Consider the following 25695-nt stretch of genomic DNA (forward strand, 5'->3'; position numbering starts at 1 on the left):
TGATCTGAATGTTTCACACCAGTAAACAAGCGAAAACTATCTTCAAACAATACTAGACCCGTCCCATTATCTTTTATGACTGTCCAATAAACAGTGTTTAAACGTAAAAAAACACTTCGAGCAAACTGCATCGGGTGCACATTAGACGACGTTACGGCGAACATTGTTTACCGCACATTAAACACATTATTACATCGCACTGGCACTTTCGTTAGCAAACGATGACGGTTTCCCCAATGCCTCCTGCTGTCCCGACCTATCTCACCCTCACCCAGCACAGCTTGTTTTCTCACTGTCAGGGCTCAACTGTCAGGCGAAAGATTGTGATCACTTCATCACTCTTCTGAAGTTGCACTCGAGCACCTTCTCAAGTGCAGCGGCCGCGCGCACCCCCACCCTGCGCCACTTACATTAACCCGCAACAAAAGCTGTCAAAACTATTACCATGCCCAGAATGACTGAGTGAGTGAGGGTCTTTGTGTATGTGTAAAGTCACATTATTATTACCCTGTGTTTTTTCGCTTGGGAGACGAAACAAAAAAAACACAATCTGCAACAGATGAGACTGTACATAAATTCGTAATTATTTGCCATGTGTGCACAAAACACAAAACTGGACACAAATAAATGAAGGCAACCATCACCAAGGCATGCTGGCGTGCTTCGTGGTCATTCTGTATCAGATAATTGAAATAGAAACAAAAAAAAAGATAAATCCGGTGCTGCTTCTTGCCAGCCCCATTATGCAACGAGTTGAAGGTGGGAGAGGGGAGGAATGGCAACCCAACCCCCAACCCTTCCCATGCCTTACATTCTCGAAGTCATACGGACGGACAGACTTGGACACCGGACCATCTAAATGTGATCATCTTCGCCCTGCAGTCGGATCCGAGTGTGACCCTTTGCGCTCGTTGGATCGTTGGAACAGGGCAGGAGGGTTTCAAAGCCGTGCATAAGTAAATTCTGCACGTTCTTGCTCACACACACACACACACACACGGGAGCGAACATAAATAAAAATGTTAATGAACCTATTTCGGTTCGCTTTAATTTACGCTCTAAAGCGTCAAATTGCTGACAACAGGCGGGTGTGGTGAGTCACACCGGCGGGTAACGCCGCGGTCAGTGGCCGCGTCTCGAGTGGTGAGAAAATGCATTTCTTTCTGCCTTGTCCTACGCCCAAACGGGGCCCACGTTTCCCTTGCACTGGCCAAACGCGAGACTGGTGCATCAAAACCTTTGCACAACGCGCAGCAGGAACAACAACAAAAAACGAAATGAAATAATGCACTTGATGATATTTACATCATTCGTCGCGTGCGCTGCGCTCAAGCGTGTGTCAGTGTGTGTTTATCTACCAGCACACGAGGGTCGGAATCGGTAAGAGTGCACACAAACGTCTGACCATCAGGTCAACTCCTCCCCGTAGCAGGGCGATTTGCAGAAGAGTTGGTGTGAAAATGAAATTACACTTTCTTCCAAAGGAGCGAACGTAGAGGCGAAAGAACCACGGAGCTTTAACCCGGGCCACACGAATTCGCGTGTTTGCCAGCGCTGATCGCCATCGGCCGTCACCGCCACACTGCCCATCATCCTCCAGATGGGCTGTGCAATGTGCTTCTGCCGTGCTCCTTGAAGCTGTCAAGCGATCTCACACCTTTTTCCGGAGCGACACGCAGCAGCAGCAAACGGCAGAACGGCTCACCATCGCTCCCATCGTACTGGCGCGGACCCGAGGGACCGTCAAATTGGTGCAAGCAAATGGTGCGCAGGTCCACCGGGTGGTTAGCCAAGGTCATTGACGATGAAGTTGATGAAGATGGGGATGATATTAAAAATAACCCCTCCCCCTGAGAATGCCCCATGCGCAACCCCGAAAGGTGCTTGACCACACAAAAGCGTTAGCTCAGGTTTGCGTCCGATAACGATTCGCTTGCTTTTAGTTTGTTGTGTTTCTTTTTCGACTTGAGTTTTTTTTCCTGGTGTGAATCCGTTTCACTTGTACCGGGGCTAACGGGACTCGTGTGGTCTGGGGTTCCAGAACTAATTTAAAGAATGTACAAACAAAAACAAAATAAAAACAGCGTAAAAAAGCAAACCCCCAACCAAGCTTTAATGAAATTCATGCTAAAGATTAGGAATCGTAACAGTGCGAGGCACGGGGGGAAAAGGTAAAAAAGGGCATCAAACACCATCAACCCCGCAGCAAGCAAGGGGATCAATGATCGGTTTATGACACCGAAACAAAATCATCCCAGTGGCGCGCTTCTGGACGCACGTGTGTGTACTGCCTGCCCTGCCAAGGCTGGACCAACGCGACTCGAGCGCCCCGAAATGGTAACAGAGCAAGTGAGCGTGCGCGCGCGCGCCCGCGATAGCCCTTTCCGGTCGATTAATTTTTATGGACGCATATTTGTTCACCGCCGCGCGCCGAAAGAGGAAGTACACACGGTACACGGTTGCAGAGGTACGATGATGAGATGGAACGGTTTTTGAGCTGGGTCCGCTCCGAGAACCTGCCAAACCTGCACCGAGTTCAGAATCGCAAAGTCATACAAAGCTAAACGCGGTTAGCGGTGGCACGTGCTATCAGACAGCCGGCTGAAACGAACGGTTAAAGGGGGCCACATAATGTGGCGAGATGCGTCGATGATACTCTTGTCAGCGACCTTCACAGAACAAACAACAGTGGGCAAATGGTTGCGTTGACTGAGCGGGTCCGTGTCTCATTCTTGCTCCAATCGATGGAGTGATTGTGTAGTGGTGGAAGCGATACTGGGGAGCGAAACATCCACCACCTCTCCCTCGGTTAGAAAATGGTAGCTAAAGGGAAGAAATGAACGAAAATCGCTGCTAGCAAACAAGCAAACCAATGTGTGGTGCCAACGTTCTTCGCCCAGCGGATCACATCCGAAAACTTTCAAGACACTCTTTTCCCCCGAAGAGAGCGTGTGCAATGGCGGCACGAGGCGTACAAGCCAAATAAGGCAAATTGAAATTGATTGGCAATGACCGCCGGTTGTCCGGGTGAACCTGCCACACACGGGACGGAAAGGGAATTTTTGCAACCGCGAAACACCCGAACAAACGACCGGAAAAGCTACCGAATGATTGGATGATAATTAATCTTCGTCAAACGTTGGTCGATGGGTTAGTGGTTGGGGGTTATCTTTATGCGTGTGGGTGCTGCTCTTAATATGACTGTGTTGATCCGTACTTCAGTCGTGTAAATATAGTACAGTTTATCTGTTAGATATACAAGTTGATTAAAAATATGATAATTTAAAAATGAGACAAACTCCCTCTACAATTCGGAAAGTTCATAGTGTAGAAAAATAAAAGAGTGTTTTTGAGACAAAAAAACGTTTATTTTATAATCACAAATAATTATAGTATATTAGTAAAATAATATAATATAAATAATATCTCATAAAAGAAGGTTCGTCACTTATACTTTTATTGAAGTCTTTTATTGCTTTCGGGAAGTAAATAACCAAAACGTTGATTTTAACAGAAAAATAAGTAATCATTGTATTATTGTTTATTTAATCTAAACTAAACAATGTATAAAGTCAAAATTGGTTTTGAATAATTATGAAAATAAATGCATACACAAATACAATAAATAAATCATCCCTTTAAAACAGCTCCACCAACAACTGCATACACTGCAACATTTGTAAGGCTTTGCGAACATTTGCACCAGCTGCATTCTTTTCCCCCGAGGGAGCGCAAGCATTCTTGAACCTTGAATAAAAAAACACACACACGCCCCAAACGTGTACCACCTTCAGGAGAGAACGGCGAATGGCTCCACAGAAATTGCCGTTGATCCAACGTTATGCAATAGCGTGACCGTATCCTAGCGCGAGAGCAACCCGGCAAGAACCGAGAAGTCAAAGCGCAAACCGTTAAATCGGGAGGCCTGGCCGGCGTTCGACCCTGCCGGGGCAGTCACGGTCCCCAAAGTCAGGGCCAAGGCGACCGAACGGCAAGAATTCCCCTGTGCAAGCGTTGTGCTTTTTTCCCCTGTTCACCTTGACGGCGGCGGCGAGAATGGACGAGAGCGCAACGATGATCGGTCGTTTGCCCGGTACGAGTACGTTCCCTCCAGCCGTAGGGGATGAAGGAAAAGGGTTTTTTTTTGCGAGTTTCTTTTCGCACACATGGTACATGGGGAATGGGGAACGAAAAAAAATAACTACGACAAGGACGGTTGTTGGTACTAAACCCGTGTTCAGGAGAGCGCTGAAAAAAAGCTCACCGTCCGCGAAAAGTTGCCCCCTTTGGAGAAAAAAGCATCGAGACGATTACCGTCCACCAGGGAGAGTGGTCACCGCGAGCTTCCCAACATACTTAGGGGAAGCAAGTTTGCACACTTTATCCCCACTCTTCCCTATTTACCCGAGGAACTCACCTATACTGGTGCACGGTTTGCAAAAGCTTTTGCGAAAGAGAAGGAGAGCGAGAGAGTGAGCGTTCAATCGGAGGGTAAAAACGGCTCCCGATTCGCGAGCTATGCTTTTTGCAAACCAGTCACATGGCAGCATCCGCGCGACCTGTATCGCAGCACAGTTGAGGTTCGACGAACGTTCGAAGGCAGAAAATTTGCAAATCGATCCACATCCGTCACGAGTTGCTTACCTATGTGTGAAAAGGGAAACGAGAAAAAGAGAGCAAAAAAAAAAACAAAAGATCATAAATACCTTCCACATCAGAATGATTGCCAGAATTAATGTATTTGCAAATCTTCGCTTTCTTCTTGGAGTGCTTTCGGTAGGAGAAGCGTAAAAAAACATGCCTATCCCCAACATGCCGTTCTCTGCCCAACCTACCACGTACGATTGAAAGCCCTCCCGTTGTGAAACGTTTGATAGAAAAACCACACACAAAGTCACACAAATATCATCTGCTATAAACACATATCGACAATTGATTTACGACGCGCTGAAAACGGTACCGTGTACACCCGCCGGATTGTGGTCTGAACTTTTACCCCGTTCGGGTTCGTTCGCCCAAACGTTGTGATACTCTGTGTGGTGGAATCGGAGAAACATGTGCACACAAATACACACAGAGTCACAAACCTGCAGCATATCATACTAAACGGAGCTGAGGCCATAAACGATGGGGTTAGTTTGGCTGTAAAATATGTAAATTACCCACTCGATCGGACTCGTCGCATCGGCGGGAATGGGACGCGAGTGGCTCTATTTTGTAGAATTCTTGCACACTAAATTCTACCCGCCGTAGGCGCTCCTGGGCTGATCGTTTGTATGGCTGATATGGCATGTACCATTTATGGTTGGAAATGGGATGGAGGGGGTTTAGGACATTTTAATTAGCTGCTTTACAGCAGGAAAGGAAACGTTCTTCTGATTGCAATGTATTCTTGTTTTCTAAATTAAGAGTCGATCGAGTTCGGGCAGGGTCGAGCTGTTCACTTTCGGTGGAAATTTCACTAATCCAACGCAACATTCCAACACACGTCCGGGACACGCTTCACTCGATTGGTGCTGAATTTGCTAAAACCCACCATTTCCCACAGCAATTCCGCGATAATCTCGAGCTGTCTGTTGCGCTTTTTTTTTTGCTAACCGATATCGCAAATATTGAGTTCGTTTTTCAATCTCCCAGCTCAAGGCTCGGTCCGGCACCGGCGGACGTATTTACGTATTCCAAAATAATCAATTAAGCTGCTCCTTCCGGGCGGGACGATGACTTTCCCGTAAGCCCGAGCGCCGCTCGGTGGGAAGCACACCGAAAACCGATTCGTATTATAATTAACCCTAATTCTACTTCCTCCGGTAGCTGCTGCGGCTGTACCCTCCGGCACGTCGTTTTAGTGACGCGTTTTTTTTATTTTCAAAAGTGTTTTGGTTGCAGCTATCAAAACACACATACACAATCACACAGGCACCCTTCTTTATTTCCCATACCGATGGTCCCAGCACGGTGGCAATAATGTCCCATTTGCCGAGGGGATGGAAAATTTAACCACCGAAAATGCTACACTCCCGCCGACCGCACAATGCATTTCACTTTCCGTGCACTATCTATTCCATTCATCTATAAGCGCGCGCACACACACACAGGCCGGGCGCATCAACATGCACATGCCGCCCCATCAGCGGCGGTGTGAGAGTTTGATGAGTTTGATTCTCATCATTCACCTCGGGGGAGGGCGGAGGAGAAGAAGCGTGCTCGGGGAAAAGGCCCATTTTGGGCAATTCATCGGGAACTGTGCGCGCGGCGTTGGTGAAAACTTACCCGGTGAAAAGTGAAAATTATATCAAGGTCAGGGAACAAGATTGAAAATTTTCGTCGCTCGGGCAGGGAAGGGTAGCGTGTGCCAATGGCGCCTTATAATGGCGCTGCTGCGAAGGTTTTTCGAGATTGAATTACACACTCCGGGAGAACAAGGGGCGGGCATTACCAAATGAGAAAGGGAAGGAAGAAAATTGTTTTCGGGAAGTTTTCCACTTTTCGGAGCAGTTTCAGCAGTTCCCAACCATGCGGGCACGGTCGGACGCGTTATAGTCACGATCACCAGCTTTTTCCGGCAGTTTGAGGTGGTTGCATGAGGCGAACCGGGGAGTGAGGCGATGCAATCGTTTAGGTTGAAGGGTTGTGTGTATGTGTCTTGCTCTTCCTCGCTCTCTTTGCCTTCATGCGATGTTTCTCCATTCATGAAAATCAAAAACCAACGTTCACTTTCAGTTGCTACCGCCCGCTTCCCGTTTGCTTGATAACGTGCAGCGCGCGCGCGCGAACGATCGCGAACGTACATTGCTCCGCCACGCGTTATCTTCCATTCACATGGGGCCCCGGCCACGTGAAACCATGTGAAACTGCGGGTGCTTTTCAGCCCAAACCCAAATTCGGTGCGCATCTTCGCAAACGCTCCGTGGTAAAAGTGTGACAAATTATCGAAAACCCTAAAACAAAAGTCCGGCTCGTCGGTTCGGCCGGCGTCTTGGCCGGCGGTGGCGGCCGCGGCGATCCGGTTGAAAAATTCAACCATCCGGGAAGGGTAATATCGCTCCCATAGCTAAAGGGCATAAATGGGTTTGCGGGCAAGATGAGTTTGCCCATTTGTTTGGCAGGTTGTTCTTTTTTTTTTGGGTGATATTCGCTCTCTCTTTCTCTCTCTGTGTTGCACTGTGAGCATTTCCTCTATTTTAAATTAAATTCGCTCAAATGGGTATATATTGAATCGCCGTTTGTCCGCATCGCCTCGCGAAGAAAGCCAATATTTCCCGTCCCGGTTGTGCGATAAGGTCGGCCAAAGAGATGTGCGTGCCGAAAGTGCTGCCTTCCGATTGACCCGTGCGCACCGAGGTTTTGTTTTTCCAATTGTTTTTTTTTTCTTCTTTTTTTCGGCTGGCCCCTCGGGCTGTTTTGACGGACGGAATGAAACCAGCACAGCAAAAGTGCATATAAACCTCAGCCAAAGGGGGGATTGAGGATGGGAAGGGTGCCATAACTGACGCCCGACCGGAAACTTCTGATTCACACGATCCGGAAGGATTGCTTTTTTCGATAACGCTTTAAACACTGTGCGCTGAAAATGTTTATTACCCAATCAGGATCTGACAGTGGGGGGAGGTCCCGGGGTTACAAAGGCACACGCATCTTGGCGCCTCGGATGGGGTCGTAAAAAAAAACGAGTTGATCCCAAAGAAAACTGGGTCACTCGCCGCTCGATAGGAGTTTTCACTTATCAACCTTTTTATGATGCCGGTACGGCGCTCTTCATTTCTCGCGTCGAATTTGGGCCACTGCCAAACACGCTCGGCCATTCCGTACGGAGGTCATCGTGTGTGGAATCGTGAATGCAACTGCGCACACTGCTGTCTAACCTTCACAGATTTCTTCAACGACGTGTACAACGCAAACAGAGCCTCCACCAGCCGCGGGTACGCCAACACGAGCGATCTAAAACGCGTTATCTGACCATATAGGAAAGCCATGGGTGCGCTTTGATGCAACCACCAAATGGGAACTGGAATGTGACATGCATGAGCAAGGGTAGGAGCAGGAGGACAAGGCCCATTCCACGCATACTTCTTCCCTCGCTTAAACGTATACACTCGATACACGCTGAGACGCATCTTCTTGTCTGGACACGATGCTGTGAAGAAGGAGTTCGTTGGAGCGAGAGCAAAACCAGTCCCTGGAGGTAGAAGGACAGGGTGTTTTCGTTTTTTTTTGCTTTTCCATCCTTAAACGGCAATTAAAGTCTAATCACTGCTTTAACTGATACGACCAGCGACACCCGTATGATATGGGAAGGTGTTCGTGTGTGTGTGATCTAGAGGAGTACATTTCATTTCCTGGCAGGGTTGTAAATTACGTCGTGCCACCTACGTGCCAATGAGGCTAGTAATTATTTCTCATTGCATTGATAACACGCTGTAAAATGGCACGCATGGTAACTGATCGATGGGATGGAGCAGTGAGCGACCAAACACTATTTTATCGTATTTTGTGCAATAAAATGTTGCTTTTTTCTTGTTAAATATGTTTTATGTTTTTGAGTAGGATCCGTGGTTTAAGGAACTTGTTAAATGTTGTACGCAATACATAAAATAAATTTGTTGCAAATAAATTGAATTGAGAATGTGTGCTCTCTTGTCGAGGTTTACATATTACGAAATCAACTTAGAAACCTTTTCTCTTCATTACCATCTTACAGTAGAGTTCAAGTTTAAAGTTAATGTGTTAAAACCTTAAAAATGAGCTTTGTTCGGCTAATTGCAGAAAAAAAAGTTATTTCTTACATGAGCATCCCTGAAAAGGTGATTATTAAAGTTTACTTGCCAACATTAATCTACGGCCTTTGCGAGCTTTCGCCAGTTATCATGAATTTTCGCCATAGCGAACGAAGACATGCGTGTAGGCATGTTTTCAAGATCTATCGTCGATTTTATCAATTTCGTCTCAGTTTCCACGACAAAACTGTTAGAATAGAGCTTTTGCATCACGTTGGTCCAAAAAATGTCGATGGGAAGCAGCTGGAGGATGTTAGATCGGTGCGTGGACTAGGGTGTTTTCTCGCAATTCTGCCGAAATTTGCCTAAAATGATACCATTGAGTTTTGGCGAACTATTCAGTTACTATTGTACTGTTTGACCGGTTGCATCGACCTCCCGGCCAGGCGAACGCATCAATGTTGCGACTTTTCCATCGGCCGTCATTTTTAGCATCATTTGGAGCTTCTTGACGCTCGAGTAGTCGACCATTAAGCACCGAGCTTTCTTACGATGCTTTCATTGTTGGCTAATAGTGCCAAGATGTTGTACATGCCGAAAGAGACTTATACGACATCCACAAACTGCTGCATGGAGTCTATTTTGGACGGCGTTCTTTGATCACGAACACTTCTAAACGAAGTCGCTTTATATTTTTGGCTATCACGGATAGAGTTTGTATGACAGAGGTGTCAAATTTTGTCTGCTTACTCATAAAGTATGAAAAAACGTTTTGTTCATTTTTTTAAAATGCAGTCGTTATGTCAAATACTTCCAATACAATAGTTGCAAGTCAATCGATCACTGCTGTTGTTAGTTTTTTACAGGATAAACAAATCAACCAACTGGCTTCAGGGTTTGTACTCAACAGTTTGCATTTTGCAAGCACTCCAGGTCGCAAAAAAGTGAAAGAAAGATAAAAAAGCAAATATTGTTGTCACTTTAATGGCTTCGAGCAGAGAAAAAATGGTCTCATTCCACGTTATCTCTACATATTCAATTGCAGCAGTAAATGTAGAATGCTTTTTCAAACTGTTTGCACCACAAATTGGCTGAGCGTATATGGCAGAGGATAATTAAGAATCACATAAAACTTCTAATCATTCCCTCACATCGTGTGGGTGAAAATCAAAGTCCGCAACGATACTCAAAGTCCACCTAGGCATACCTACTTTTGGGACCAATAAGTGGGTGTGTTACATTAGTCATATCTTTGATGCCACACACATAAACGATAGCCATCCGTCACATTCGCTTTGTGAAGCTGTGCAGGTCAGGCGAATCGGGCGGTCGGACAACGGCGCAAACCCGCAAACCTAGAAAGTAAGACACCCCCGTGCGCTCTGTACGTTGCCTCGGCGATCAACGGAGCGAGGTAACAGAACAAAGCAAGCGTACGTGTTTCCGGTCATACCCGAGGAGAAAGAAGAAATTAAAAGCAAATTAGAGATAGTTGGTCAAGATTTTGCGACACCAATTCATGTCACCGTCGCCACTGCATCATCATCATGGTCGCCGGGCCATGCAAGAAAATGGCGGGAGTGGCACACTACCATATGCTCAGTACGACACAGTTCTCTGTTTACCCTTCATTCCGAAAACGGACACAACTATCAGACTGATTGTGGTGGTGGTTGTTTACTTGCCTGCGTTTGCTTGCTGCTGGAACATCATTAAAAACCAATGAACAAGACCGCATCGCCGAGAAACAATGAATCTCGACCCCCGTCGGGACCGTCACTGACGACTATCGGTCACTGGCACATCATGCAATGTCAAAATGTGGCGCTGCCGAGGGTTCATGTGTTACTTTCTCCTTCGCGGAAAATTGGGAATTTCCCACCGGCGTGGCCGCCCCACAATGCTCACCACACGCACCACATGTCCGAAACACGAACGAACCAATGAAAACCTCCCGATTGCGTTCCCGTACGCACCGTCTCAGTGTTGAAGCGTCCGGGTTGATGACTACCATCCCGAAACCCTACACTACACACTGCCCGCGCAACAATTGCACCCGTGATTATAATGTTTCCCTCCACCGCCCAACACACCCTCCACGTGTGTGATGCGTTGTTGCAAATTTGATTTCTTAGTTATTTCGATTTCGGTGCCAATTTTCGTGTTTCGCTGCTGGTGTAGCTTCCCTTCATTTCGCGATCTGTTTCCTGTGGCCCCACAGCACGCTTTAGCCCGCACGATGCGTTCATTCACGTGTACACTGGAGTGTATGTGTACATACAACAGCGAGAAACAATGCAGCAGTAGCAGCAGCAGTAGCAGCAGCAGCAGTGTGCTTTTTTGTGCTGCGTAATGAGCACTAATAGACACACTGACCTGGTCACTTAATTTTCGCTTTTTTCGCACACGCGCGCGCGTCCCAGCAACCGTTGCAAATTGGGCACACATTTATGCCCCGTACGATCAGGCGAAAACTGTTTTGGGAGACGTTCCCGGAAGAATTTTGCCCGCAGATCTGGGGTCTTTTGGGGAACGGAAAGACGATTAGGCCCAATTCCGCCACTAATAAACAACTCCGACGAAGACGCGTAACGCGCCGCAATGAAAGAGAAATGTAGAAAGGTTATTTTCATGGCAGAAAAAAAGGCAAAATAATGATGCGAAAAGTATACTACCCCTTGCTCCCGGTTCAATTATCTAAAACCCCACTGCACAAATAATCTATAAACGGGAATGGGAGGGTGGGTTGGCGCAATCGGTAGCGGTATCATACAACACCGTCAGTGTTCTTTTTTTGCCCGCTTCGCCCTTTAATCACTTTCTTACTCTACTACCTCTCTGGCATCTCCCTGGTTTTTGGGGGTCGAAGGGAAATTTGCCGGAAGCAAAATTAACCAAACAGTCACGGAACCCGAAGACAACGCCTCACACACACACACATACACACAGCCATAACGGTTGGTAGTAAAATTTTCCCTCCCTTTCGGCGGTCGCAGTTTCGGTGTGACATTTTCGTTTTTCGGAAAATTTCGTTTTCAATGGCAATGGCGCTTTTATGTTCCCACACCATGGGAAAAATGATAAGCCACCACCCTCCGCCTCGAGTCGAAAGTTCAACCCATTGAAGAGAGTGAAATCATGTGTGTGTGTGTGTGTGAAGTTCACGTTGCTGTAAATGTGTGCACGTCAGAGAAAATTTTGGACCGTCTCGCCGCAGAGAGCTGGCTCACCACATTAAATTATGTGCCCTTTTGCTGGAATGCCCTTTTGCCAAGGGGCCATGCCGTGAAGCTATCCACCAACAAAAATGGACATCACTTCACTGTGTCGTCGACGGGTAGTTATCACGATTTGCGGACTACACGTTTTAGCTACATCGCTGGACGCCTGCCATACGCCTATAAGCTATCAAACGGTCGACACATGTCGCCCCGAAACTGTAAGTGCTCGCACAAAAGTGACACACTTTAGCAGTCTGTCCGGCATTTCTCCACCTCTTAGGCTCTTAGAGCCCGTCCCTGCCAGCGTCTTACCATCCCACACACTCACACACACACACACGTTTTAATGACATTAATCAGCGTCATGCGGTGCGGTGTGTGACGATGCTCCAATGATCCACTGCACTATTGACCGGCATAAGTGGAACCCCGTCACGGGAAACGGCCTGCGGCCAACGACAACCTGTTTTTGGGCATTAAAGGTATTAAAAAGCAGGCGCTCCGTTTTGATCCCAAAATTCCACCGAATGTGTGGAGCGGTAAAAAAGGGATTTAACAAACAAATGAATACACACACACACACTTTTTAGCAGCGAATTCTGGTTCTATTTTGCGAGCTCGCTGTCAAAAGCGAAAGTAAAAACGTGCTAAAATGCTAAGCACACCCTGCTTGACCCTGCTCGTGGTGCTGCTCCGCGTGTGGAAAGGATAAAACCGTGTCAAACCAGGCAAACACAACCAACGACGACAAATCGTACCGGGAAAACAAACCCATCCAAACGGAGGGGGCCGTAGAAAATTGGTGTGCCTCGGCGGGGCTATCGAATTCGCATCGAGTTCCCTTTATAACACACTTCCTACCAGAGCCGGCTGACGGCCGAACCGATGAAAGTTACGATTAGATAGTCCGCCCGCGCTCGAAATGGCATCCCTAAAGCGCGCCGACACTAAACACCTTCCCAGCCTGCGGAAAGGATTAATTTTCAAGTCGGGGAGAAATTTTACACGTTCACTCGCTCGGGGTGAAGGAGGTTCGCAACAGGAAGGAAGGCAGAGAAAAACGGACACTGTGAGTGTGTGTGTGTGTGTGTGTGTGTGCGTGGCTGTGACCCAGTTTTCCTGCGGTTCTAACGCGGGTTGGTTTGGCCAAAAAATGACATGGAATTTACGGCTATCGGCTGTGGCGGGTGGCAAGACCTGAGGTGATAGCCACAGAACCGCGCGGACGGGCACGGCCGGACCGCTGCTAATAGGCATCATCATAAACACCATAATAACGCGACTTCAGGCCGTCGCCATTGTCTCCTCCTCCTCCACCCACTGGGACACTGGGTAGATCATATTTTGTGCGCGATTTAACAAGCGGTGGGTGACAGCGGACCCAACGCCCAACCTGGAGCCGATAAGCAAACATCGCGCGAGTGAGCGGCGTTCGTCGCCGGCGATGTGTTTATATCTCATCATTAACATCGTTTGTGTGACCGACCGGGTGGAGATGATGTGGTAATTCTACCTCCCGGGCCACGCCAATGCGCCAAACCGAGACGGGCGGCTGGACGGGGCAAAAGGAAATGGTATAGAATCGGTCGACGCGAGCAGTCGCTCCTTGTGGCGCGCAGAGGACCGATGCTGGCGCGCATATGATAAATAATGTTCGATGTTCGGGCCAACCGAATTGTAATCGTATCTACACTACCGCCAGCACAGTACCCCATGCTTTTGTGCTCCGACACCCCGATTCCGGAAGTGATGCTCGCTGTGTAGCATGATGGTTGCTTTTCTTTTTTCGCGTACATTCACCAAACACTAACCGCCCGGGCAGGCTGTACATTATTCATTTCCAAGCGTACCTTTCGATGCCGCACCGCAACTCTTCTGCTGACGGAAATACAGTCATGGGTAGTGGAAAAACGGGCACATACACTCACAAAAGCTCAATCAAAAGTGGCTAAGCATTGGCACGGTTTGTTTTTTGCAAGACGACTGCTCGTTGGCGACACATTGTGAGAGTGTGTCTGTGGGTCTTCCTTTTTGGTTTGAGAAGCTATGCACAGCATTCCGGCAGAGCGGTTTGGCTGCCGCTACATCCCCGCCTTGTGTCGACACAATAAAACCTTGGACGACCCCGTGGACAGGGCAGGGCAACGCAGTCGAAAGGGCGCACGGGACGGTTTTTGCAACGGGGGGACAAGATTGTCATTTTATTTATGATCATTTTTCCAGCGACTTACCCGTTGCGGTGGTAAGTGAACGGTACGTACCTGCGCCTGCCGCCCGTGGAACCATGCCGGAATCATCCTGCCCGTAAAGGGAAGGGATCCGCGCTTTCGCCGCATACCCGGGGAAAAGTGTCGCTGGCGAAACCGGCGCTGCTTGTGTGCGGGTTTGGTGTAATCGGACACAAGCCGGGTGGCAAATGGCTTAACCCTACCCCCGCGCACGAGTACCATCTGCCGCCGAGTGGCGAGGCTTGACGATCTTTCTTCGGCGTAGATTCTTTCGGATTTCCTCCCATACTGTGTGTGCTAGTCAAATTGTTTCCCTTCGACGCGAACGAGACTGCCGGTCCGGACTGTAGGCGCGCGTCGATTCTGTGCTGCAAATGAACCGACCGATGTGGCTTAAAGCGAGAGGGAACCAACGCGCAAATATACCGAGCCGATTGTGTGCGTATCGTGTGCGGCTCGCGTTGGATTATGATTAGAACGAAACTGCAACTGTTGCATTAATTTTGTTTGTTTGCTGCTGCCAGGCTGCATCGAGCGGTAGGCGACGGGAACGGATCGCGCAGCCACCGGCCGATCATTCTAACGGGCTGCGTGCGGCTGTGGCAGCTTTTGATAGAACCCTTCAAACGGTCCATCATCATCGGCTCCAGCAAGAAGTGAAATAAATTGCGGCTGCAACTGTCCGGAAATGATAACTCTTGCATAATGCCGAGTGGGTAGCAGTGGGCTCAGTATCGCGTCCATGGATTAAGGGTCGATCGAATTCCTTGTCCCGATACTATGAGCTATAAATTAACCAGAATGTGGATGCAGCGTGACATTATCGCTTCTTCCAGTAGTTTGATTTTTTTAAAGCTAGATAGACAATATTACAGATTTAAAGCTAGATAGACAATATTGCAGTTTTAGGGTAATTTGCAAAATTTTGCACTCTCAGACGTATTTCATATGTTTGGGACGAATAAAACCAGAATATTCATGTTATGTGTGTCTACGATGTATTATTATTGTTGAACAAACAGTATATATATATTTTATTTTAGTCAGAAAAGTGGTGAATGATGAAAAAAATACTGATTATTAAACTTATTCAAAAATCCAAATGTTGCACATTTACAAAAACTCCAAACTCTTTGATTGCACACCTCCCAACACACTGAAACTGATGACAAAGAGCCCCTTCTACAAAACAATACAAAACTCTGTTACATTACACGTTTATCCTTGGTTCTTGCCGGAATTCCGCAAAATAGTCCGCAAACTGCTACCGCTAGCCAATGACTCTGGCAACATCAACGAAAAATCAAATAAACAGTTTCAGTAGTTCACAAGGTGAAATAAACCTAATTTTGTGATGCACAATTCTTAGCTGTCTAGTTAAGAAATCCATTCGTTTTGATCAAAATCAGTCGTTATATTATAATTATAATATAATATTATGAAATGGCTTATATCGATGTGTTGTAAATGTTATGAAAAATAACAATTTCTACGTAGTGTGCAATAATTGGGTACTGTGCAACAATTGGCAAATTACCTTAATATATTTTATTATAAAAATTAAAATAATATATAAATACATGCATTAGAGTAAAAATAAAAGAAAAACAATCTTCAACGTGCAAAAATCGATTCGAAAACTTAATTTAAATTACATTTTGAAGTTATATCCCATACTCTAATAAATAGCCTTTAAAAATGCCGTCAAAGTCTCCCACAAATTATTCCAAATTGTCTGTTTAACGTTTCCAACCACCGAGAAGTTCATAGCTCGGTAATATACTCACACATTCCACAATTTCTTAACTACCCAGCGTCTGTCTACAAGGTAAAAACACGCGGGGAAAACATTGCAAACATCAAACGACCCATCGCGCAGCCATTCTGCCACACCGGACGAACCCGAACAAGGCGCATCATCCACAACACACTGATGGCCAAAAAGCACAAACCAACAAAAACCGGGTCACCCTTAATGAGCCCTTCGCCCTTGTTGGCTTTGGAGGAGTTGGGGGCCGGTGGGGGAGCTTCGATCGGTCGGGTTAAGTATTTACGCGTCCCGCCGAAACATCTCATTTTACACCGGCCGGGTTGAGAGGGTGGCTGCGTGTGGATTCGGTGTATGATAATGATATAGCAGCGCCCGGCTGGACCGATGATGGACGATGATCCCGGGCCCGTGCACGGTGCAACGACCAAATGGACCGGAAATTGAGCGCCAGGCAAACGCCGTGGCGAGGTTAACGAAACCAACAAGAAGGGCTCATACTGGGTAGAGCTTTAGAGCCGAGTGGGTGTGGGAGGTGTGTTACCATCGAGAGACAAAACGTGTTTGGGGTGGCCCGGGTACAGCTTTCGTTGAGTGAATTTCCCTAAAACATTTGGACACTTTAAATGGAATTTAATAACTATCACGCGAACACGGCACACAAATCTTCCGCCCGAAGCCCAAAGAAGCGATAATTTGGAGTGGCCAAACATGCGCACGGGATGGCCGTTAATGCAAACCGCTTTGAAATCAACACTTGCACAAAGGCACACCCGTTCCATTCGTACCCGGTGCGCATAATCAGAGCGATCGATTGGGGAGGTTGCACACACTCGTACAAAACGAACTAATTTTAGCTCCGGCGCGGTAGAGTTGAGGCATTTTTAACGGTCTGCGACCGAGCAAATCATCATCCCGATTGCTGTTACTGCTTCCCATCGGGTTCCCATCGTTTTGATCAATTGGAAACCTCCGATTCCGATTGTGCGGAGATGAGGCGAAACAAAAAAAAAGGTAGGAGAAAGAAGAAAGCTAGTTAGCCCTGGAACGAAGTAATGTCACCCACAACCGGTCGGGCTGATTTGCTCGCGCGTATCAAACGCACATTGGGGCAGGCAAGCCATGCATCGGCGGCGATACGGGATCGAAAGGAACAAACCGAACAGCAGCAGCAGCAGCAGCAGCAGCCTAGTTTCCATTTCGAACGATCAATTTCGATCGATGAGAAACAAGCGACGAACCTTCCGACGGGCCGTCCCGTTGCATTCGCTGAACTGAATTTCCTACTTCGGGCATCACCAAACTCCCACCGGGGGCCGACGTATTTCCCGGGGAAAAAAGCCCTCCCCCTCCCCCCGATCCTTCTTTTTCTCTGCCGGCCCGGGTCAGCCTAGTCGGCGCTGCGCTGGAAAGCGCGTAGTAGTTACCCTGGTCGCTACACTCACCTAGCGCGGCGCGCCTCGCGGTAACGCGACCGACGACACAGCGACGATCGATTGATTGATAGTAACAATCAACGCAGTTTTTCTCCCAGCACACGCAGCGTTCCTCCAACCTAAGTCGGACCCCGGAACACGGGCAATACGGGAGGGAAGGCGGAGGATGATCGCTGATCGAACCAATCGATAGTTCGATCCATCGGAGTTCACCCGGTTCGGTGGGAAGATATTTTCGGATGCCACAACAACTCCACTCACTCAATACACAGGCGTGCGCGTGTAGTTTTCCCGACCTCTGCGTGAGGTGCGCGCGCTCGCCCCCACCTTTTTCCACGCACACTGCGGCCAGTCGACGCTTTATCGAGTTTGCCGACGTACGTCTTTCTCGTTATCGACTGCCGACGGTGCGGCCGCTTTCGAATGCGCGAATGCTGGGGCGGCTTGGCCGGCAGTGACGGGGAAGTGCCATGCCGACGTTCGTTCTCTATTTTCAGGAATTGTTAGCCGATTAGTTTAATATGATTTGATGGAAATCGGATTAATGGACAGGGCACACAACAGCGGGGAGAGAAAGGAACTTTCGCGCCAATTCAGGATTTTTGCAATCGATATGTGCGCGCCCGGTAGGCAGAAAAAGGGTTTTTGTTTGCAGGCCAACCAACCCCCGAGCCGAGCGACGAACAAAAAAAAGGTTGATAGAGTTGGAAGGAGATATTGGCAAACGGGGAAGGGCGGTGGTGCAAATGCTTCAAACGACGCATTAGCGCTTTCACACACTTCTTTTGCACACTTCTGCGCACAGCAGCAGAGGGTGTTGTGAAGGTAAATTGAGATGCGTATTTGGTTGTTGTAAAAAAACGCATTACTCTAGCGTGTGTATTGAACATGAGGCTGAAGAAAGCAATTATATTGAAAAGCTACATAAGTCGCATGCTTTTGTGGGAAAAAAGAGGAAAAAAGATAAAATGCCATACGACGAACGCAATCAATTTGACGAGGTATTTACCAGCATCGATTATATTTCGGTAACCATTACTAGACTAATTCACAGTTCGAGATTAATGCAATGAAACAATGTTTAAACTTCTTATACATCACATTTGAATTTAAGATGAGAAGCACTGTCTATTTCTGGCTTCAAAACAATCCACAGCTCTATCTATTGGACCACTCGAGGTTCATCGCTTAGTCCACGGGTTCGTCGCTTAGTCCACGGGTTCGTCGCTTAGTCCACGGGTTCGTCGCTTACCCATTACATCACTACGTCAATTGCGACAATTGACTTCTGTGAGCTTCTAACATGTAGATTTCACCTTAAGAACTGTTGTTTTTTGTCATTAAGTTGTACTTAAAGCATCCATTTCCCCTCGAAAAGGGTATCAATGCGATCGATCCCACTCCCATTTTGCACCTCAACCCATATAAAGCACTGTCATTCTTGTCACTTGAAAACAATTTCCTTGCACTTGCAATAATAAGCATAAATCTACCCAATCCAACGCAACCGCACGCCCGGCCTGCAAGGAACAAGGTTAAGTGTCAGGAGCATTAATAATCCATAAATCATCGTCATTAAGTCGCCGGTACCACCGGTACGCGGCACCACCGGGACCGCACCGGGCATAAGCAAACGGTGCAACCAATAGGGCACACGAAAACAAACATCACATTAAACCAACACACCAACAATGCATCCCTTGTCATTGTTTGCGCTCACCGCGATAACCCGCGTTGTGTGTGCGCGCGTCTAGTGAGATGATTTACGAGTGGGTTCCCTTCCTAGTGATTCCTCACTTGGGCATTGCCAGTGCTCCTTCGGGTTCAAACGGAGAGGGAAAATGTGGTTTAACTAAATACCTGTGTAGCGTGTAGGTTATATGGCCGTTAGAAGTAGTGCTGAAAACACACACGCGTGTTTACTACTCCACACAACAGTGTACGCGGATACGCGAGGTTGATACAGTATGGCCTCTTGAGCAGAGGGATGACTCCCGCTCTCTCTCTCTCTCTCTCTCTCTCTCTTTCTCACTAGTGCCCATCAACTTTGCCCTACTAAAACACAAACCTATCAAAAAGCGGCTGCCATTCCGGTACCATCATCTTTGGGTGCAGCCCGCTCGCACACATTGAACGCCATTCGACAGCAATGGCGCGCGGCCGCTACGACCGATTGACGTTGCGTGAAACAGTTATGCGCCAAGTGGAGGTGTGCTGTACATATGCTACAAAGTAGCAACATTGCGCGATCACTTTACAAGTGCACTGCAGCTCGGTCGTGTGTTTAGGGCTCATAAAAAGAAGATGGCACCTTTTCCTCCATCTTCCTTCCCTTCTCATGCATCTTTTTTCTTGGATGCTTGAATTTGCAATTTTCACTTAACCTCACTATTTCGCAGAGCTGTCGAGACCTTCTTCGAGAGGCGCACTTCAAACGGCCAACCAATAACGTCTTTGTAGGTAGCAATGGGGCGAAGGGGGGGGGGGACAGCACTAAGTCTAATTATCATAACACACCTCCTCCAACCGCTTGCAAGCAAGATCGCCCCCGACTCGGGTGTCGCACTCGACGTGCGGCAGAGCGGTGGCGCGGATCAACAACACACTGCCATCTCGCACGCTTCCCGGATTGAATTACGTCTCAATCATGCTGCGCGAAAAGAGAGCTGTCTGCGAGGTGGCTGCAAGGATTGATCGAACGCATCGCCGCTAGAAAGCAGAATAGAAACGAAAAAAAAACACGGTGACCACTTTTAGCACTCCCAGCACACCCAGCACGCACGGGCGCAGCGAGAGCGCGCGCAAGAGTGGCGCGGCAGGATTTATGATCTCGGCTGCAAAACGGCGGCCATACCGTCGCGATGCCCATAAGCACCCTTGAAACCCGGCCACAAGGGTCCCTCTACTGACGGTGAGCCACTGCGGAGGAGATCTGTGTTTCTTTTTGCCTCCTGCTTCTTCTAACCCCGCAGCAGCGATGCTCTCCTACTAAACCGGCAAGCGACGAACCCGGTGCGCGCGGGCATGATTTAGTTGCTATAAAATAATAAATTAGTATTTTTCCGCGGATTTGATTTATTGCGGCCCAGCTGGGACGAGCGGCAAACCGTTACCGTTACCAAGGGCGGGAGGGGTGGGTATGGAAGATACTCAACCGGTGCGCTTCTGTCGCTGATCGATAAATAGCATCGTCACACGATCGCCCAGCGAAAGGTGATCCCGATGTAAGTGGATGATCGTAAAACGCGCGGGAAGGGAAAAGTGGCGCGGTCAAGAATGGCAACGGAGAGAGCGAACAGATAAGGAAGACTTTGCTTGTGGTATTCGAGAAAGAGAGAGAGAGAGAGAGAGAGAGAGAGCGAGAGCACCGGTTAGAGTAGATTGGAAAACATTAGAACCCTATCATTATCGGGCAAGGCCCAACATCTTCCGAATATCAATAAATAAGGTTCCGCGTTGACCGCGGATGTCTTCTTGCCCGGGAGATGCCCACCGGGATCGGTTTGGGTTACAAAAGAAGAGGGGGAAAGGGAAGGATGCGGAAGAATGAGCTCTCGCGGTGGTAATGGTGTTGATTGCAACTGAAGAAACTAGCAATATCCCACCCCGCCCGCTAGTCGGAACACGCCAAAGTGAATCGTTTATGGTTTATGTGCACGAAAGTACATTACGCCTCCTACTCCCGGCCGTTCGCCCGCGCGTTGGCAATTAGATTCGCTAACTAACTTTCCGGTCATATCCGGCCGGGCCGGGCACAGAATTCGATCGATTGCCATCAATTGCAGTGCGGGTGCGGCAGGCCGCCCGAAGGCATTCGCGGATCAAGCCAGTGCCTGTTATTAGGCTATCGCGAAAATGATCGTAAACAAACACTACCGGATCATCACCGGGCCGGGTTCTTGAGCATCTAAGGGTGCTCTCTTGCCCCTGTTTGCTACCTGTTACTCGTGCGCGTCCTCGCTGGCGGACCAAATTCGTGCAGTGTGACTTAATGGCCGGTGAGTAGCCGCTCGTCCGCTGGCTGGTGCTTGCTTGGAACAATTTTGCTTGAAACGATCCTCCACCCTCTGCTCGGGTGTTATTGAACTCGATCAAATAGATTCCCTTTTCGTCCTCCCCTATTGTAGCGCTACCACTTTTGCGCAAACACGAGAACGATCACATTCTTACACCGCTCCACCTTCACGTCCGGTTCTAATCATATGATGTACCCTGTGCGCGAGTAAAACACTGATCCCTATTTGCTGCCGCTGCTGCTCCGGCTACTACTTGCTGTACCGTTTCGATTTTCCCTTTCTTACTTCACTTACTTCGCGTTGGTCAATTTTGCATCACCTTTCCATCAAACAACAACGCGTACACACCCACACACACACACACACATACCGTAATCTTGCGAATCATCAACACGCCAGTCGGAAGCGCAATCGGTTCTAATAAACTCATCCCCTTCGTCAGCTTTCCATCTTCCACGGCACGGTGAGCGTAACGTAATCGGCTCGGCTCACAATCACTCGTGCCGCGATAGTGAGAAAACTGTAAGCTTATCTTTGCACAACGATGGTTTTTCCTCTTCCTTCCCATATCCCCTTTCCACCCAGGATGACTCGTGACGACGCTTTGCCAATTGCGCTTTGCGGGCGTTGGGCGAGCCCTTTTCTTTCAAGCCAGCTTTCAGCGTGCGTGGTGAGGCAGGGTGTGGTTTTGGTTGCAACAGCAACAAGAACATGCAGCCTGCAACCAGGCGCGGCGTAAAAAGGTAAAAATCAATCCCGTCGTCCCGAGCGAGCCAACTTCATTAGATGCTTATTTCGTACCCCAAACCAAAACAAACCATTTCTCGCTGCTCTGCGCAGGGCGGCTGGTTGTGAAGAGCGCGCCACAAATCGTGCCATTACCGGTAACATGCGATCGAGAATGATTGATCGCGGCCAGGCTGCCGATCCGCACAGTCGAGGGGCGCGGGACGCTGTGATCGAGATTCAGCACGCATCTTTCCGAACGTGCGCACTTCGTGGTGGGTCTCGTGGTGCGATCGGCTCAAAACCTGCCGCGCGCGGTTGCAGTTTCAGTTACCGCTGGGCTGGGATCATGCGACCCATGCTTTCATTAATGGCATTATATGATCCGGAGCGCGCGCGCGTACGGTGCATGTTCGGTTCGGGTAAGTGATAGTAGAAGATACTGATACCGGGCGATTGCACGGAACGCCGGTGCACGGTCTGCCGATATCTCTTGCGCCATATCAAATCGATTGCAATCGATTTCGAAACCGAATAGCTGCTGCTCGGGGGCGCTTGGTCGTGCACTAAGCAGATAAGCAACAGCAGCAGCTGCGCGGGTGCAGCACGACCGGGCGTCCTGTGCCGTGTTCTATACTTTGTTAGTTTAATGAACTCATTACGAATGGTAAAAATGGATGCCCGAAGCGGAGGGTGAGCCAGTTGAAAGGCTTCCATTGTGCGATTGGAAACGGTCGCAGATGCACTAGGGACGATTTATAGATGGACATTATAACTGTTGATGCAACATTCGAAAGCAGTGCCATTTGTATTTATTCAGATTTAGAAGTTTTATTCTACACCATGCTCAAGGTGTTGAGGGATTAACAGTAACATCAAAATTAGAGCGCAATAAGTAAACATTCATACAGTGAATCCCCTCACAACGGGTATCCCTTATGACGAGTTTTTCACATAACGAATAATTCTAAATTCTCAACAAATATCTCTATTAACGAGTAAAATTGCACAAAACGAGCAATATCATTTGTATTTATGATACCGTTTTTGCTGCCAATGTATTATCAAGTTCACAATTGTTTACATTCAGCATTTCTTTAATCTTCATTATCGCCCTGGTAAATGAGTGTTTTGATATTAGTAATCGTTTAACATAAAACAATTGCTACAATGAGTATTTAAACCAGCATGTTTTCGGTCCTGAAACCAAATAATTCATTTTTAATATAAATTATATGGAAGAGAGTATCTCGCCAAACGAGTTTTTAACATAACGAGTGAGTCACTGGAACAGATTAAGCTCCTTTTGAGGGATTCCACAGTAATTGTATGTTTTATTTTAAATTTTGTTGTTATTTAATGTTATTGTACGTTTGTTTGATAGTCTCTATAATCTAATGGCTAACCTAGCTGACAGCATTGCATACATAGTATCATATTTCTAAATTGTTTCTCTTTATTGAAGGTAATAATAAAATGCTTGATTTTTAATCATTCCTTTGTTTATTTTAATTTACTTCTACTAAGACTCAACCATAGCTTCAACAATCAATCCTGCCGACTGGCTTATTAAAATTTTTATATTTAATACAAACAAATATAACATAACTTAAAATATGTCCTATTTCTTTCTAAAAAAATTCTAACAGTAAGTAAGTGCAGTAAGAGCAGCGAGAGAAATTTCGAACAATAAGTAGTTTATCATCAGCATAGAATACAACCGCCAACAGAATAAGAACAGATTTGATTGCATGCAAGGGCGAGCTATTTCCATTTGCCGCAAGGCTAGCAATTAGCATTTCACTGTCGCATCGGTCTGTTATTAGGTTAGGCAAGAAAAGAAGCACAACAATGGCGGGGGACACCGCACCACAAGCAAGCACGGAAGTATGTTTATTTAACTGTTTCTAGTCGTTGGGAAATTTGCTCTGATTTATGAGAGCGCCTGTCTGTAGCTACGCGAATGTACCTGAATGCGGCGGCTAGAGTCAAAGATTAGCAACCAGAGCTTATGGCATGCAATTTGCTTTTCGGGTTACGGTTTTATGCGATGGCGAAGAGCCGCCACAAAAATTCAGCCGCCGCAATTCATCACCGTAATCGGTAGAGTTATAAATAACAAAAGTTGGTAGCCACATGAAAACAAAGTACCATCCAACCGGTCAGAAATGCAAACAAAACCCCGCCATCAAATGTCACATTTTTGATAAGAACGAATAATGCTGTCGTCGGTGCCGGGGCAAAGGGAATTTGCAAGTACAAAACCGCCCCCCAACCATTGCCCTCCGAAAAACATAGCGGTACCATTTTGGAGTTTTCGTTCGCGCTTCGTTCTGTGTGGCTTTTCGCGACCCTCGGGGTTTTCGGTGTCAAATTTCCAGCGTTCCAGTTGTGGTATGCTCTCTCCACACACAAACAAGATGCAACTGCAGGCTGCAGAAACAGGCAGGAGGCTGCTGCCACCCTGGATGAATGTTCCCCGCGGCGGGCAGGAGGGCACAGCAATGTTCATTTCCTGCAGTTTTAGGTCATTTTTGTCCAAAACTGATCGGTACCACACGATAGGCAAGTGACAAGGGCAACTCTCGGCCATTGTACTGGTGACGCTTTGCTGGACCATTGTACACCAATGAAAAAAAAGAAAATAACAAAAGCGGGCCACTTTACCGATGCTGTACATCGTATCGGCATTGCAGCCACACGACGGTGCAACGTTCCCGGTGACAAGAGGTTAAGGTACTTGCATTCAAACCGTCCGGGCAATTCGCATACCGGTGATTGCGTACCGTCTTCCCCTTAACAAAAACGGTCTTTCCTCTGGGGAGCAAAACATCATCAAAGCTCCGTGGAACGATCAAACCATGCTCGCGGAAGCATCTCGCTCACTATCTTTCGCTCGCTCTCGGCCGCTAAACACATCCGCGGTCACTCAGTGAAAGCAGCCCCAGGATCGGCTGCCCAAAACAGAATCGACGATGAATGAGCGAGAATGACGGGCGGACTGGTGAAATGAGTGCCTTGCGCGTGCGAGAGGACTGCTCCGTTCCTTTGCAAGCGGGCTTCAAAGCCCTCAGAGCTTTTGCTCTCCCCCCAATTCAAGATCTCGCCACCACGCAGCTCCGCTGGGGCCTCGGCGACCGTTCCCGCACCGCTCCCGTGCGATCCGCTTGAGAGCTTTCTTTCGCTTCCGCGTCGTTCGTTGAACTTCCTGCTCGATCTGGGCCAAACGGCATGCCGAGCGAGCCGAACGCGCGCGCGCAAGCAAGTTGGCCCGATCTTGGCGCGACTTTTCACGATCAAGGTTGTTGCGTTCGAGGTCTCGCGCCACTCTCTCGCGCTGGTGGTTCGTGCTCTCTGGCTGTGGTCTTCGGGCACGAGCATGCTGCTGCCGCAGAGCAAAAGGCTGGCGTGCGATGATCTTCATTATGCAACGGAGCTGCACAGCATCGTTCCCGCTCGCTTGGAGAGCCGCCGTCGTTCTCGTAGAAGCGCGCAGCAACCGCGCGGTGAGCAAAAGCGCCCGCGCCACCATCCGAAGAAGCGAACGAGCCGGCTGTAAACGAAGCCAGCCCGAGCAGCTCCCCAT

At 48.0% G+C, this 25695-nt stretch overlaps 1 protein-coding gene across 2 annotated transcripts in view; it reads right to left on the minus strand.

Annotated features, from left to right (window-relative positions):
* Positions 1-25695, minus strand: part of LOC121590905 (autophagy-related protein 16-1) — a 258486-nt gene that overhangs the window by 138479 nt on the left and 94312 nt on the right. The gene's annotated exons all lie outside the window — the stretch shown is intronic.

This window comes from Anopheles merus, chromosome 2R (assembly GCF_017562075.2).
Source record: "Anopheles merus strain MAF chromosome 2R, AmerM5.1, whole genome shotgun sequence".
Taxonomy (NCBI): domain Eukaryota; kingdom Metazoa; phylum Arthropoda; class Insecta; order Diptera; family Culicidae; genus Anopheles; species Anopheles merus.